The sequence below is a fragment of the Sinohyriopsis cumingii genome, chromosome 3 (genome assembly GCF_028554795.1).
Source record: "Sinohyriopsis cumingii isolate HCF-2022 chromosome 3, ASM2855479v2, whole genome shotgun sequence".
Taxonomy (NCBI): domain Eukaryota; kingdom Metazoa; phylum Mollusca; class Bivalvia; order Unionida; family Unionidae; genus Sinohyriopsis; species Sinohyriopsis cumingii.
In genome coordinates, this window is record NC_142963.1 from 140041415 (window position 1) to 140060022 (window position 18608).

Consider the following 18608-nt stretch of genomic DNA (forward strand, 5'->3'; position numbering starts at 1 on the left):
TGTTTCCTGCCCTCAAATTGTATCAACTGTATAGATGGATTAAATTTAAGAAAGTTCGTTATAAAGACTGATCAATAGGTCAAAGGTTAGGATTACCAGATGTGAAACTGTAAATGAATGGCAATAGTACATTGGTAATAGCTGTAGTTCATTGGTGGCTTAGCGTTTGTTTTAAGGGCTATATTTGGATTTGAGCTATGGCCTCCGACCAATTATAACAAATACAAATGGTCATTATCTGAATATGTGCATATCGGTCAGTCGCTGTACTCGCACTATATTAGTAAGAGTTATTGCTCTTTTTTATGTAGAGACGACTGTACTCTATGACACAATCGCTTGATTGCAATTAGTTTTCAAGTTACTCGTGGATTTTAGTGATAATTAGTTCATGCTATGGCTTATTTCTGATTTTTATAAGTTATTCCTCCTTGTAACTTGCAGCTAGGGGCATTACTAGTTGTAATTGTTTTAAATTGTAGCTGCACTATACTGGGTTGGAGCGGATGTGTACACGTATTTACATGTAACAAACGACTCACACTTTTATAAAATACGTTACCCAAAAGTTTTATAAAATACTGAGTAATTTTTAAAATATTTTTATTTTAAATGTACATCATATAACAAGCAATTGTGGCTGTTTTAAATCTTTACATAAGTACTATTTGCTGATTCATTTTAATTGTTGCATATTACTGTTTTACATCATAGTAGAAAGAAAAAAATGTCACTAATGTAGTTGAAAGCTTGATTGTGTGGTTGTTTTATTCCATTGAATTACTGATAAATTATACATGATTTGTGCGTGTTTCGGTACTAAATAGTAAATTTGGTCTAAGTACTATTTTAGATCCCGTGACTCAAATGTATTTATGGAACCATTATGTGTAGGTCATGTTATGCAGAATTAAACGATTCATGACATATAGTCATTTGTCCAGTTATTCATTTTTGTTTGCACGTTTCACAGAAAAAAATCTAGGTGACATCGACGTCGATGCATTTCTGAGGGAAATTATGATAATGAAATAATTCCACCATCCCAATGTGCTACAATTGTATGGGATATGCATTGGACGGAATGATATACCGCTTATGGTCCTTCCTTTTATGGAGCACGGTGACCTCCTGTCCTACATCAGAGATGATACAAATGTAAGCTTTTCGCCTTAACCCTAAAATTATTTTGCTTCGGGGAATATTTATCGTTTCTTCTGGTATATTTCTAGTTTTTGTTGAATTTATTTTGTTTTGGCATTATCTACAGAGACATGTTTTAAGATCACCTTCTGAAGTATGCAGCCTTTTTAATATATGCCAGGTCAATTCTTTTATCTATGACAATTTGTTCAGTTATTGCCAAATAAAAATTAAAACATTGCCCCATATAATATAAATTTTTGCATTGTGTTATTGATATTTACCAAGCATGATATCACGCATTTACTTTTGAAAATTGGCTTGATTGGATTTTGAAAGGTTCACTCCGCTGTTCCTATGACAGTTTAAAAATCAATACTATCAGCAATGATACAAATTTATTTTCTTTATTGTGTTGAAAAGAGTCAAACCGTTATAATATAGTTAAAATTTTGAATTTATATATGTTTTTGTCTTTGAGACTCCAACTGTTAAAGATCTAATTTACTTTGGGATCGGCATTGCGGAAGGAATGGGATATCTATCAGATCACAAGTATGTCCACAGAGACTTAGCTGCCAGAAACTGCATGTAAGTCCCTTTAACAATATACAACCTCACAGTACTTCTTATATAATCATTAAGCGGCTTTCGATTTTGTAGCAACTTTATGCTTTTAAAACAACCTATCAGATTAAAGCCTATTAACAGAGATGATTACATTTAAAGGGTTTCCCATCACATCAGTACAATCCCAACAATATTGTCCTAATTGAATGTTGAGCACTAAAAATATAACAAACGTTAAAAAACAATGGTAAAATCTGTGAGATGTACACACAACTTTATAGTAAGTCAAGATGATATGCACTGAATTTAAAAGAGTTGGTAAAATGTAAAAGATGAAAAAATGCAAATCAACTGGCCTAATAGGAGGTCATACTGCCGTTCTTAATTTTCAGAAAATAAAGTAACCTTCTTTTATTTTTTAAACAGCATTCGATTGGTATATTTCTTCATTGATCAGATATTATAGCAAATAACATGACTAATGTTGCTCCTTTGCTTTACAGCGTGGAGTATTACTAAAGAGACATTGTAATACAATTTAATTATGTTTTTTATCTTTCTGTGGGAATGTTTTCATTTATAAGGTTGGATAAATAATTAAATGTGAAGGTAGCAGATTTTGGACTATCCAGGGAAATTTACGAAAGGGAGTACTACAGAAGTGACAACAAGAAAAGCAAACTCCCCATAAGGTGGATGGCACCGGAGAGTATCGAAAAAGGAACTTACAGTTCAAAGTCAGATGTGGTATAAATATTAATTACGTACGAGTAAATGTATAACATAAACATATAGGGAATTTTAGCAACAAGCCAATATGCTTATATAAAGGTCTTTGCTAGGAATGAAACTTTCGCAGATTAACATACCAAGCTTACTAACTAGATTTAAGAAAAAACGTTTAGCTAATATTGATAAGAGAAAACACGAAAGATATTATAAGGGCAGTTAATTGCAAGTTACCAGTCAGAGATCAGGTCTAAAGTTATTATAAGGGCAGATAAGTGCAAGGTACCAGTTAGAGATTATGTGTAAACGATAGTATTATGGCAGATAATTACAAGGTACCAGTCAAATATCAGCTGTAATGATATTGAAATGGCAGATAATGGCAAGGCTCCAGTCAGAGATCAGGTGTGTTATTTTAGCTCCCATGTTCGGATGTTAAGAAATAAAGGAAGAGGCAATGCTTTAACTTTATACTTCTGAATCTGAAATGGTCGAGAAATAGTAATCAAAGGTATGTTTTGGGTTACCAGCAGAAATCACTGATGGGATTAAAGTTTCAATTTAATTTGCTTCAGATACATTTCAATGTATTTACATAATATAAAGGACTTTAATGCCGTTTTACCTCTTTAATCAGAAAATATCATTTTGGTTAACATTTTTCATCAATTTATTAAATTTATTTTCGCCGATGTTTGAAATCAATTTAATATATCAACCTGCATTTTTTTCTCAAATTAGCCCTTACAAATTTGCTATCTTGACCTGGGTTATTTTCAACAACGAGATAATTATGCTAGTTCGGTGATATTGTGTTTTTAAAATGCAATGTACAATATGATGAGTCATCAAAATCTGTTATACTGATACGATAATATGAAAAGGTTATCTTGGCACCAGGGGTGGTTTTGCTAAAACGTTTAAACCTGGAATGTTTCACCAAAACAATCTAAGTCAAAATTAACTAAAGGGGAGTAAGATAAGCAAATGAAACATCAATGTAACGAAAATATATTTCTAGATACAAGAACAAAAACAAAATATGATTTACTAAATTTCAGTTGTCTGTCTGAGATGATGTTGCTTAACCCTGTTAAAAATACATTTCTCAAAAACATCCAAGTTCCAAACCTTTAAAATATTGGAAAACAAAATGTTGCATTAATGGCTTCAAAAACATGTCAAGTATAGCTCTGAAACTCAAGTCAAGTATGCCTATGGAACATTATATCAAGTATGCCTAACGAAAATCAAGTTAAGTATTCCTACTGAAGATCAAGTCAATTATGCCCCCTGAAAATCAATTAAAGTATGCCTACTAAAAGTTAATTCAATTATGTTTTACACATTTCATTTGTGTATCATTGTTCCTTTAATTGCGTTAAAACTGTCATAAAAGTTACAAATGTTATACACATTTGAAATATTACTGTAATAACTGAAAATCTAAATATGCCATCTTTTAATAACCATACTAGACTGTTCAAAGATTATTGTCTGCAACAATTACTAAACTGTGCAACTTTTTATGTCTCTAAATATAATGTTTGTGTGCTATTGTACTTAAATAGGTTACGGAAGGACAAATTGATAGTGAATAGTATGCACACCATGCAACCACTTGGGTGCAAAACACTGTTGCCTTGAATAGTTTTGGAGTTATGCTCTGAAAAGACGAGCGTGAGTAATATATGGATGAATAGATGGCTAAATATTTAAAATACTGAAATTGGGGCATTTTAAAAGACAATTGTATAAATCTGATTTACACATAAAGGCACTTCTTGATTTCTAAGTGTATCAATTATCAACCAGTTGTATACATTTGCACGAGGGAGGATATTGAAAATGAATCAACAGATCTTGAACACGTATAATTTGTGAAAAGCTTGCATTGATTTATCTTTAACAATTTTGGTGTTTGGATCGAGAGAGGAAGTGGGAATGTTAATTGACAAACAGACAAAATAAACAAAATGGAGCATGCACTCGGTTACCAGTTATATTATAATTGTTCAAGTTACTCTTACCAATGTATCTTTCGGCATTAATGGCAGCTGAAATTTTAAGAAATGCACTGGGAGAATTCTGAAGTACACATTTTCAGTGCATTTATATTATGGATTGAGGTAGTGATCATCTCATTTGTGGTTCACATTCAACCTGATAGGTTGATGACGGATATTTGAAAAGTTCTAAATGTGTTCTTATACTGCATAGTTGTTTTCTGTATGCCTCTTACCAGATATCAAAAGGGCCGACTAGAAATGTTAAATGAAATTGTTCCAGTTGATGAAACATGGATTTCTCTCTTTGAACACAGAATTAAAGCTAAAATAGTTTGAATTGGAATCAACTAGCTTACACCTCAACTATTTCTATGTAGTCGAACTGTCAATTTGTTTTATTTGCATTATTGTTTCGACGCAAAATGTATGATCGTCCTGGTACCTGCTCATACATTTGCTAGCGTTACTGGACATTTTAATGCCTCTAATGTGTTGCCATATATTGTGTAATACTGCCAGCTTATATGTTATTCACTGGTACGCAAGTGTTATCCAGTGCACTAATATTCAGAATTGTGTAATACCTTATTGTATATTCTCTTGCATTTGTACGATAATATGTATGCATGAACAGATTTGCCTTCTTGGAAATAATCTTCATTGCTATTTGTGTACTTGATACTAACTGACATATTAATAAATATTACCCACATATTTCTAAAGTAAAACAATGATAATGGTGTAAATTGTATTTTCTTTTCTTTGTAGTGGTCTTATGGGATCGTTCTTTGGGAATTGATAACAAGGGGGTTGACTCCATATTATGAAGTTGACAACTGGGACATCGTGCGGTATTTGCAGAAAGGGAGACGACTTCCTCAGACCCAGTACTGTCCAGACAAACTGTACGAAAATATACCCATATTTATGTTTTGTGTTTTATCCCATTGTCAATAATGCAGTATAAAAATGTGTTTTAATAGAAAGACATAATATATTCAGTGAAGCTACAGCTTGTGGAAAGGGGTGCCTCTATATTTATATTCAACTTCCACCAGGAACTCCTTTAAGTATAACTTAACATTAATTTCAGTCAATATCATGTAACCCGCTCTTTCACGGTCACGTAGAGGACATTTGTAAATAGGCCACCAAAGAGGTAAATCTTGCACAAACCCAATATCGTAGAGATCAGTGATAGTTGCAGAATAAAAACTAGATATCTAAGCAGTAAAACGGTCAAACATTCCTTTTTTCTAGACGTATATGCTTCAAAAGTGATACTGATGATAGAAGGTGGGGAAATAAGGATTGGTTCAGTTGCAGTTACACTAGTCATTATTGGTCAACCCACAAAGACAATGCTGCCATGCTCACAATACCCTTGAAAATGATTCCATGTCCATGATGCCTTTTCCACTTGTCAGCGTTGGCGAAGAACACTTAAACCCCTTACTACAGGTGAAGTCTTTGCACTGAAGTCTTATTGTCTTACAAATTGTCTTCAAGCGCCTCCAGGGGATATTACGTGCCCTTTCCCCATTGTAAAGAGCTGTCATTGTTACTTGCATCCAAGGATACCATCGCAGAGATGTATATTTAAAGACATTGGAGACAACAAAGTCAGGGTTATCTATGTTACAGGCATTGCAGGGACCTATTTAGAGCTGTCATTGTTACAGGTGTGCTAAGTGACTCATTAAGAGCTGTCATTGTTATAAGCATCCCGGGGATCAATTCAGGAGACCCAATAATTGTTGACTTGTTACGGACATTCCAAGGGATTTATTCAGAGCTGTCACTGTTACAGTCATCCCAAGTCACCCATTTAGAGATGTCATTGTTATAGACATCCCAAAGGATCCATTCAAAGGTGTCCTTATTATAGGCAACACAGTGGCTCCATTCAGTGCTCTCTTTCTTAGATATATTAGGGTATCCAGTTAGAACTGTCTTTGTTACTGACCTCGCAAGAGATCCATTAAGAGCCGTCTTTGTTAACTGCATCATGAGGGACAAATTCAGAGTTGTTTTGCAGCAGGATATATAGCTCTTCATCAGCTATAGGTCAGTTGATCTTAAAATGTATACTCGCCAGATATTTGCTCTGTACTTGGTGTTAATGCCTAGTAGCATACTTTGACCAGAAAATAATATATAACATCTCTGAAATATTTGATTCAGGCATCATAGGTTCAGAATGGAAGCATTTGATACTCAACATCATGAGGAAAGACATTTCCCTATTAGTTTTGATCTTAAAGGTGTGAAACATCAATGTTCCAATCCATAAGTCCCTGAGAAAACTTATGAGGTTCGCATGTAATGATATAGGATACCAATTAAGGCCATCCTTGCATGGTCTTAACATTAGTCCCAGTATTATTGTCAAAGTTATGGACATAGTTATGTTGAACGTCAGAGCCACCTGCATCTTCTGAGAATTCCTACTACCTGGATTACATTCTGCGAAAGCATCTCATCAAGTGTTACATACCAGATCATGACACGAAATCCTTTGATTCACTTCTGCTTCAAAAGGTTGTTTGATTTGATGGGTTTGAGAGCAGCAGCACAGCCTACATTCCCGGGTCGTGCAGCATTATCACCATGCAGCCACTTGATTTTCGTTGGATTATTGGAGAATGTTCATTAGTTTCTAGGACGATTTACAATGTCACGTGGTCACCATCTTCTCAGTGTGATTCTTCGTAGACTAGTTTTAATTTTAGATTGGAACCAAGCTGTGGATTTTATGATGAAGTGAATTAGAATAGAAAACAAATCTGTTAACCGCAGAATTGTCGGCCAATTGCAAAGTAAATATCGTTGAGGGTATAAAACACTGTTTCCTTACAACCAATCTTCTCATATACATATTTTTATTTTAGAATATGAATGTATGTTATGCACGCTACTCAGCTGAATCATATTAATTAATTATAGTGGAGAGATCCTGGCATTGCTTTACCAGTAGTAGTTCGCCTGGCCTCTACTCAAAAACCACTAAACAAATAGCAGCCAAATGTGTCATAATTTTTACTGAACGAGTTTCCAAATTGATACAACATCATGCCAATCATCCATTACACGTTATTGGAGTTACTAAAATATAACAACTTTAATTCATCATCCCAGGGGGCCTTGAAAGTTTCTCACAAAACCGCTTAATACTCCTCACTCATTTCCAATCGAACCAAAGCGCCTCTTTTCAATATCCACCTCAACATATAACTTCATACTAAGAAGCATCAACATATTAACGACGTTCCACAATGCATTTGAAGCAAATGAGTGTTAATATATGTTGGCCAAAAAATGATAACGATTTTCACGTCATCTGTTCGACAAAATAGTAACCGAAAAATGTACAGCCCTATGCATAAGACATGCAAAAGAAATGGGACATCAGTATGACAATTCTAATGAAAATGAAAAAATATCGATGTACAAACCAAGGAACATATTAATATGATAAGCCTAATAAAAGCAGATATGTCCATATGATAAGCTAAATGAAAATGAAAAAATTAAAAACTGTCTCAAATGTGTTAACAGTAAAAGAAAAACATATCTGTGAAAAATAAGTATGCACACACTATTGAACGACATGGTTATCACTTGCATGGATGGTTATAAACACAGATTTTAAAGATATAACTGGCAGCGCAGTATTCATAATAATTATCCCTGGTATTCTGACACGTCTCAGTTGACATCGGAACCTAACTGAGTGACTGACTGGAGATGAACGTCGACTTTACATACATTGCGCTCTTTGGACTTCTCATTGGTGTTCACCACTCTGTTGATATGAGTGAGAAGATGATTTATCCAAAGGAATATAGATGCTGTACAGACAACTCTGGTATCTGCACCCCACTGGAAATGATAAGTAGAAGTATGCTGATGATGTCAATAATGAATTTAAAAGTCAACAAATGACATAAGCTGACAGTATAGCTGAATAATGTTGTTTGTGCGTAACGTATACATAGATTATTACGGCATGTGTAAAGTATCGCCTCTCCTGCTGCTGAAACGAAAATATCTATAGAAATTAAATAATAACAGCAGTGTAATTAATTTTGACTAAACTGGACTAGCAAACATTCTGCCATAAAGTCATTTATGATATACAAACAGATGCCAATCTTCCTTCAAAAAACATGTAAACAAACTTAATCAAAAAAACGGATGAGAAGAAGAGGACCAAATTGAACACACATTTGAGTGTCTTTCAGACAGTTACACATGCTGCCAATATCTTATCAAATAGGCCACCATTTTGAATAATATGCAAAACTATTTAAATTACTTCATCTTATCCACCACACAACATAATGTGACCATACCTGACAAAAGGAATTTCAACATTTTTGACATATGTTGATCGACCATAAGACGTAGCAAATGATGCTAAAAGTAGCACAAGAATTAATGTTTTCTTTCCAACAACCACTCAAAAGCATTAGACCGTCTTTTCAGAAATTAGTATAGCTTAATTTTTTTATACTGTACACAGTCCAATGTTAATTATGTATGGCCACCATTTATAGCGAGAAAAGTATTACAATAACTTTATACAATGTTTCCGACAAACTTAGACCAACCTTACCAGAAAGCAGCGAGGAATAAAGGATTTCAGTACCATAACTGATTATGTGTTATCAAACATAGATGAAGTTAAAATAATTGAAAAGCCCTCAAAGAAATTCGCTTATGAAATACGCTATGGCGAACACTGGTGGAAATGTATATCGACCTAATTTATTAATCAAGAACTTTTTCATTTGGATGTTAGGCAAATGTCAGCTAGTTCAACAGTCTCAAGCCTTATTGTGGTATATGTTTTAAAAGATATTATTTAATCCAGAAAGGTTGGCAAGCATGCACCGTACCAATATTTTTATGCTGAAGCTACATTGAGCCAACTACAACATCTGAACCAGAAGGTAGTGCATTTAGCAAAACAATTCGGACAACATCTTCATGGAAGTACTTGATGTCACCAACGATGTACAAATTTGTTCACCAGGTGGTCCTAATAGTAAAGAAGAACATGAATTTTACTATGATGAGAGAATTGCCCTTCACATCAATGCATCAGTCATCTGTTACCTAGAACTACTTAGTGGCATTCGTGTGGAAACTGATTGGCCCTTCACATCAATGCATCAGCCAACTGTTACATAGAACTACTTAATGACACTTAGTGACACTCATGTGCAAACTGAATGACACTTCACACTAAAACATCAGCCAACTGTTACATTGAACAACTTAGTGACACCCATGTGCAAACTGAATGGCCCTTCTCATCAATGCATCAGTCATTTATTACCTAGAACTACTTAGTGACACTTATGTCCAACCTAAACTACAGGGTGGCCCATATCATGAGGATAAATATTAACCTTATCATGGCAAAGGACCAGCCCTTAAGGACAATGCACATAACGATCTCCTGGAACCAATACGTTTAAAGTGTGTGACAGAGATTCAGTCATCATGTGGTGTTATTAGTCAGGAATACCTGCAAGTACATACTGACAAGGACCATAGCAACTGCATACATGACGTTCGCTACATAAATCCACATGGTGACATAACTGATGGTGTAGTAACTAATATATCAGTTGCTACAATAGAAAGTTAGGCCATGACAATGGGGGAAAAATTTAAATTGCATTCATCAAAGTCAAGAGACAAAAGTCTTCACAGTTGTTATCTAGTAGCTCCATTGTTTGACATAAATATAACCTCAACCAATTATGTAAATACCATTTTCAATATTTTTCATGTACAACTGATCATTCTATTTAGTAGTAGTAGTAGTGAAGTAGCAGTAATAGTAGTAGAAGTAGTACTAGTAGATTATACACAGCTTAGGTATAAGTATATGCAGCGATATTATTAAAGAATTGATTTGCAAACACAAATATAAATAAACAATAAGATGTCATCTTCATCCTTGGATTACTCAACAGGCTGACGTTCGTGTGAAAGAAAAGATCGGCATAATTTATTTAGTTTGATGCTTGCTAGCAATACGATTTGTTATCTGATTTAAAGCAGTCATTTGTTTATAGCATATCACCATCATTTGTATAAAATTGCAAAACATTTTACCATGATGCATTCTTTCCAATTTTGTAAAATTTTGTTCAAGTTGGTTGGTCAGTATGCTTCCTTAAAAGACTTCAATGATTTTTTAATATATTTTGTAAAAATACCCAAAGATGATGGCAGATTAAAATTGTTTATTAATAAAATAGGAAGTAATCATCTCAGGATGATCTTTGTCAAAGTTGAATAAATTATATCTTGCAGGTGTCGCCAAAGCTGCGATATTTGATACAAGATCACCATAATTTATTCAACCTTGAGATGGTTTAGGTGAGGACATTTACTTTCAAAAATGGTCAAATTTATTTCAGCACATTTAAAATAGTCATTTAAAGGTGTTTCAATTAATTGTTTAGATCATAGTGGTTTGTGTAGGATTTCTATTTTTAGCAATGGTCACCATATGTGTTACAGGATCGGTATAATGTATATAAGATGATAAGACTTGCATGCCGGGATGTTTTGCCTTCGAGTTGTTATGTGTCACTCAAAATCCAGTCTCGGGGGGGGGGGGGTCAAACAACATACAATAACCGAAATTGGTCATATGGCCGAGGGAGCTATAAATGGTTATTTGATGTGCAGAACACATTTCCTTTCTTTAGACCATGTGGGAATCAACAGTAAAAAGGGTATAATTTAGCTCATTTAGCTCTATGGCCATGTGAGCTAAAAATGAGTTTTGGCTGTGCAGAACGAATTTGGTTTGTTTGGCACATATTGTCATTATATACATGTTCAAACAAACACCTGTGGAACAAAGTCTGACAGTCAGTTTCTCCATGTAAAAAATCAACTGTTAAAGGGTCATTTTTTCGCAATACAATAAATGTGGAAGTTTTACTGTGATAACTACTTATAGAACCAATAATGTATGTTATGAACTCCTTTGAAATGCGACTAAAGTATTATATTTTTGAATCGATGCAAATGATTATTCCACCTTGTGCATTACAAAAGTGGTGCCATTTTTTCATTTCATTTAATCCACTTTAATCAACTATTCGTTAATTTTATACTAAATATGTCGAATCCATTTACGTCGATACTTTTATTGTATCCTCAGTATCTTGGATCCACTTACACCAATATGTTTTATTATATCCTCAGTATCTTCGATCCATATATACTCGATACTCTTATTGTATTATCAACATATTGTATCCAGATACACCTATAAACTTGGTAATAATATGCAGTTAATGTTCATGCTCAATAGTTTGATCATAGAAAAATGAAGTCATTTCCAGCTAACTTTTATTTTTTAGTATTCACGGTGTAAGTAAATCATTCTTGTGTTATTTGGCTTTAATATTGTATATTAATACAGTGAGGTGAACAATATTTCCTGGAACATTATAACTATTACATTCTAAAATCTGTAAAACGAATGTATTGTTGTTAAGTTTGTGTGCCTTTTGAAGTTTCATGAAAACTACATGAAAACTACCTTAATGAACCGTTGAAGTTGCCACCACCGTATACCTTTAGTACCAGAAGACATTTACAAAATTGTGTTCATTGTAGACAGTTCTGAAGAGATCTTGCCTTTAGTGATTTGTCCCTCTCCAGTGCAAAATAAGATAAAGGATTGTGTCTTCGCATAGGATACTGACTATATGATAAGCAAGTTATCTGGCCTAAACAAACGTATATCAGTATTTGAGTGTTAAGAAGCATAGCATGATAATTATGTCTGGCACACTGTCGGTATCATGCTCAATGTTACCAATGTGTGCTATGTTAGTAACGTGTAATGTGTTAGCCATGTCTGATGTGTTAGCAATGTGTGCTAATGTCAGTAATGTGTTCTAATGCTTTGAACCAACCTAGGCCAATCATATTACTAACAGTCATCAAGATCATGGTTTTAATCATTAACTATGTATGTCAAATGGGATGAATCTACTTGCTATAGCTACTTTTAGTTGGCTCGCATGGTATGCATTTCTAATTGTAATAGCAAGAGATTCGAAACACACCATGGCATCCAATCAGGGATTGTCCTGGCAAGATCCAAACCCACACGTTTCTGTTCAAGACTTCTGCATGCTTGCAAATGAAGCCAGTCCACCACATAGCATGGGTGCCATCAATAAACGTTGATACAGTTCAATGAATCAGGACAAAATTCAATAGTAAATATTAAATTGTAAAGCCTCTCAAAATTTGTGAAATAGATGCTTGTTTCCAAAGAAATATGACCACCGTTAGTAAAGCTAGGAACAATATAAACAAATTCAATTAAACAACAAAACTGCTGAGCACAATTTGACCAAAATACTATAAAAACTATAGTACCAAAAGTGCCCGTTCAGAGATACAACTGATGCTGATCTGGAATCAAATATGGACCAAACTGTTGTTAACATAGAACAACATATAGATAATGTTCAATACAACATTCAATGGAATACGTTTACAAATGCCCGTGCGCAAAAAGATTTGGTTAATGATGTCTTATCAACAACTTCTCGATGGTCTTTTAAAATGTAAAGAGTAATTGAAATTCATCATCATATATGGCCATCATTAAGAAAAGAAGAAAAGCATTTAAACAACTGCTTCTCAAAAAGTTGCCAACATAATTCGCCCAACTTTTACATAAAGCATTCGGCGATATGGCCCTTCACAATGACAAATACTTCTGAAGTGGCGTCTCACATGGATGAAAATATTTAAAACAAACTGACAAAATAAAACTATTTTGATAATGACATTTGCCATAAAAACACTGGAAGAAATTTAAACAGCCTATGGTTTAGTATAGCCAAGTTTAGGAAAATGTCATTAAGTTGATTAATATCGGATCGGCTTGCGCCTCTTGCTTTTAAAATCATTTTTAAAAAACATCTCTTTTTCAGGTATGATATTATGCAGAAATGTTGGCTAGTTGAACCACAGGATCGACCTACCTTCAATGTCTTAGCAAGGGAGATAACATATATTGTGTCTGTTGCGGAGCATGACGTGCAGCAAGGTTTGCTGATAATAGACATTCATTGTGCTCAGTTTAATCAAGTCGACTCCGCAAAGTACCATTACGCATATAAGGAAACCTATCTGGAACCGTCTACAAAACCTGACCCTATAGGTGGTGCTAATTGTGGCAACGACTACATGGAAGTATTTGATGCCACCAATGATGTGCAAATACATCCAACGGATGGTGGTAATGGCAACAACACAACTGAGCCTTACCATTACGCATATGATGACACCTACTTGGTGCTTCCTACAAAATCTGAACCAGAAAGTAGTGATGATGGTGGCAAGGACTACATGGAAGTATCTGATGCCACCAATGATGTGCAGATGTATGCAATGGGTGATGCTAATGGAAACTACAACAATAAGCCTCACCATGATGCATATGATGACAGCAACCTGGAGCCACTAACGAAAGCTGAACCATTAGCTGGTGCTGCAAACAACTACATGGAAGCATATGATGACGCAAACGATGAGCAAATTTATTCACCCGGTGGAACTAATAATTGTAACAAACACGAACCTTACCATGACCAGTTATTGTCTATTGACCTCGATGCACCAGGCAAGTTACCTGGAAGTACCTAGAGACACTCACGTGCAAACAGGGCAGTTTGGTAGCACAAATGTTGGAGGAAACGCCTACCCATAGCAATGAAACAGCCCTTAAAGATTGAAAATAATATTTACATAGGAATAGCAAATGCGATTAACTTGACGGCGTTTGGCAGTAAAAGTGGTGGTGAAGAAAATGACAAGATCAGGAGGAAGATTCAAGATTAAAACGGCATTCATCAAAGTCAGGAGAAATTAATCTTCACAATTGTTGTACATTTTGAAAAGTATGGTGTTATTCTAATAATTCCATTTTTGAAAAACAATGTTTTACATGCTATGTATCATACACTGTTTGATATTCAATTAATCTTTATTGTTATTGTTATTATTATTATTATTATTATTATTATTATTATTATTATTATCATTATTATTATTATTATTAGCTACTTCTTGCTTTTAAAAATAAGCAAAGTTATATTGTGAAAAAAGTTTTCTTTGAAATATCAAAATGCAATATAATAGCAAAAGACCATAGCGGGCATAATATCCCTCACCTTGCCAACATCTTTATAAAGATTAATACAAGACTGGTTGGCATATAAATATTGGTTAGGAAGATGTTTTCTGGTGATAATACCTTTTTCTGTTAAGCAATAACGTCCATATTTGACAACAAACTGGATTGGTATTCACAATTTTGGGAAAATGTTGTAGTTTTCTTCTTATTTTTCACAAGTCATTTGGAAATTTTTATAATTATTTTTTTAATGACAACCACACTTGATGACGGATTATATTTTTTGTTTTTATATAAACCTGACTCGCCATCTTATCGGGATTTTTCCTGTCAGATTTCATCCAATTCTAATTTGCGTCTTTTAGGATAGATCATTTGAAGGTTTTTCTGTTTTTTAGCAGCAACTGCAATATTTTGCATTGGATCTGCATCATTTGTTATAACTTGAACGTAATTTATGCCCGGATATTCCTTTTGAATTTTGGCAAATTTTTAAAAATCATCTTTTCCGAATTATTTTTAAAAAAAGTGTTAGAATAGTTTGTACAAAATTAAAGTATCTGTATTTATGAAAACGCCCTATCTCGAAATCTCCTCAGACGTATTGATAATTGTTTCTGAGAATAAATGTATTTTTAGATGTTTCTATTTTAGTAACGGTTGCCATTTTTGTTAGCTGATCCGTAACAGTTGTACTAACCTCTTACGCTTTCATGCCACAATAGGTTCTGTCAAAGTTGACATACAACACGACACTGATGCATAACCATTACATAATCTCACTTAGCCGAATGGCCATGTGAGCAAATAGTGATAGTTATGTGGGTAGAACAAAGTTCTTTTATTCAGCACTTATTATCATTGAATACATATTTAGCCGTCATTGGAAAATAGTGATAGAGCCTTTTATTTCCTGGAAACAATCAGCAGTCAACACATACTTTCTTCCCACTAGATTGTATGTATGATTGTCAAGGATCGTTTATTCAACGTTAACATTGATATGAATACAGGTCACTTGACAAATAAATCGTTTGGCTTTTAATACGTGACTATTATCATGCTTATCTCCTTGACAACATATGTTAATTGTATACTTAAGTGCACATCCCTCACACTATCAATGAAAAGTTGAAGTCATATCTCCTTACTATGTAAATAAAGTCTAGCTAAAGTTATCTAGCCTAGGCTACGTGGTGCATGTATGAATATCAAGGTTTTTGTATTCATAATTCACATTATATATGTTGCATGTGGCACATCTACTTGGTAACTACATTTTGAATCGAAATTGTAACAGCTACAGAACACGCCATGGTGCCCAATCATGATCTTTCCAGGAAGGATACAATCTCACTTCCCAATAGCATTCTTAAAAGTTGCTACTATTACTAAAAATATAATATTTTTACAACAGCTTACGTCCAATCACATAACAGAATCGGACCGAACATGTACTAAGATCGCATCTTCGCTGATGCAGATTAAAATCCAAAAATCGATGTCATTAACTATATAATTATAGAAAGATTCACATCACTATTGCACCTGTCAAATTTCGAGAGAAAGCATCACACTCTAAACGCTCTAATTTCTTTATCTTGAGAATCATACCTTTCCACCCTTAAATATGGCAACAAATGCGAACTCTCTCAACCACCGTTCAACTATACTTGACAAAATTTGAAAGAAAACATCAAATTTAACCAAAATATTTGGAACTATTACTCATACGGTATCACTTCTTAATTTACAAAAACCAACTGTAATGATCCACACTCCAAAATAGAAACCTTTCAACAACGTCTTCTTAAATAAAAAACAGTCACCATATTTTCAGTATTTATTTAATTATGCATTTACCTATTTATGTTACCGCGCTGATGGCCTAGTGGTAAGAGCATCCGACACGGAAGCGGGAGATCATGGGTTTAAACTCCGACCGAGTCATACCAAAGACTTACAAAAATGGAACTAACAACTGATTCATTTGGTACTCAGCATTAATAGGTTATTATTAGGAATGGTTGGCCTGGTGTCCTGATAATGTGACTGGGTGCGACATCATGATACATGTGTGCGGCATGATGCCCCAGTGCTAGATATCACAATAAAATGCCACAATGCAGATATGACTGAAAAATTGTAAATGCTACGTTAACAATCCTAATCACAAACGCACACACACACTTATTTATGTAACAAGTGATGCCGATATGTCAAATATAGCCATCACTACTAAATATAGAAAATTACATTTAACATTTTGAAGATAAACAGTTGAAGATAAACTGAACCAATGAAACTAAAATGCACTTTAAGAATTTGAAAAATATTCCAAACTTTCATCCAGTATGGATGCTGGTTTTAAAAATAGAATCTGACTGGAATTGACCTCTCAAAGATATCTCATCACAATATAACCGAAATTTATAGAACACATCCCGGTGTAAAGACTTTTGAATTTGATACGAATGCTGCTAATCTATCGTGTATTTGCCCTTGCCAGTTATTTTTCATATAAAATTTCAATTTATTTGTGCATTCAACTTTAGGTTATTCCAAACAAGATCTTTGTTAACCTAATATATGTAACAGGTCATAATCTTACACTTTAGAAAGGCATATGCTACCTAATGGGGAGTTTTTTGTGAAAATTTTAAGTTGTTTAACAATTCAATGACAACCTTCTATTCCAGTAGACAGCTACTAACATCTTTACAATTTTGTTTTTTTTTTCATACTGAGATACGTTAAAGTTTGACATGTCAAACAAGATGAATCCTGAAATAAAAACAACCACATACAGCAAATGGACCAATGGTAAATTGATATTGGTATGGTACTTTGTCAGTGGCCTAAAATAAAAATAAGTATGTTTTATTGTTTAGTCAAGGGAATATAAAATCGAGATAATATATCCGAGCTAGAAAACAAGCAAAGGGGAGAATGTCATTTAAACAAAGTATTGCTCTTTATTAAATACACGATAAAGATAAGTGCATACGTGTATTGTTTTCAGCTGACATAACTCAGATAAATGTTTAAAATGAATGTTTATTGAATTTGGATGCATGTATCAGACAATGCTGACAATAATGTACTTTTCTAAAGCATATTATGTACAATCAGTAAGGAAATTAATCACATGTTCAACTTCAGTAGAAAGGCACGTTTTACATTACCTCTCTGAGTTTTAGAACACGTACATCTACCAGTCTCAGTTTTTAGTACATGTAAGCTTACATACAATTTAGTTCGAATTTATCTTGTAAAAACGTGATTGATACATATTCCATACAATAGCGGTCTTAAATTGGGAATAAAAGCAAAAGTATCCTATCACAAGGAACTATCGGTGTTATATTTATTTACAGCAAAATTAACTATATCATGATTTACATGTATTGTGTTTTTGAGGTGTTTGTGTGTATTCCTTTGCTGTTGTGGAAAAGCTACTTTATGTAATAATACTAACATCCGTTTCTAGCAAATTAAAAGGGTGAGTCAAGGTATGCCAATATTATATTTCTTACAAAAGTGTCCAATACGTAAGACATAACAGCAAAGTCGGAAAAAAGGCTTCTTACACCCACTATATACTTTGCGAAAAGGGATATGCTTGAAAGGAAGAAACTTAGATGCTTAGACGAAAATATATCATCACATTTATAGAGGCAGAACGGTCCAAAGTTTAAGTACACACATTTCTTGGATTCTTTTGTGATTAAAAGAGTGAAGACGTGTTGTTAAACTCTTCATAAGCTGAAGACTTGATATTTTCGTTTTAATAGCTTACATATACATAGTTGACAGCTGCAGGTCTAATAGCAGTAGCATATTAGATGAAAGTTTGAGTTTAGAATCAGTTCAAATAAAAAAACATTGGTTTGTGTATTGCAAACCTTAACATGTCAACAAATTTTATAAATAGTGCAGAATAATAACATAAGATCATT

The 18608-nt window shown here is 33.8% G+C and overlaps 1 pseudogene; it reads left to right on the forward strand.

Annotated features, from left to right (window-relative positions):
- Window positions 1–14159, forward strand: part of LOC149803957 (hepatocyte growth factor receptor-like) — a 55982-nt pseudogene extending 41823 nt beyond the window's left edge.
- The last annotated feature ends 4449 nt before the right edge of the window (window positions 14160–18608 follow it).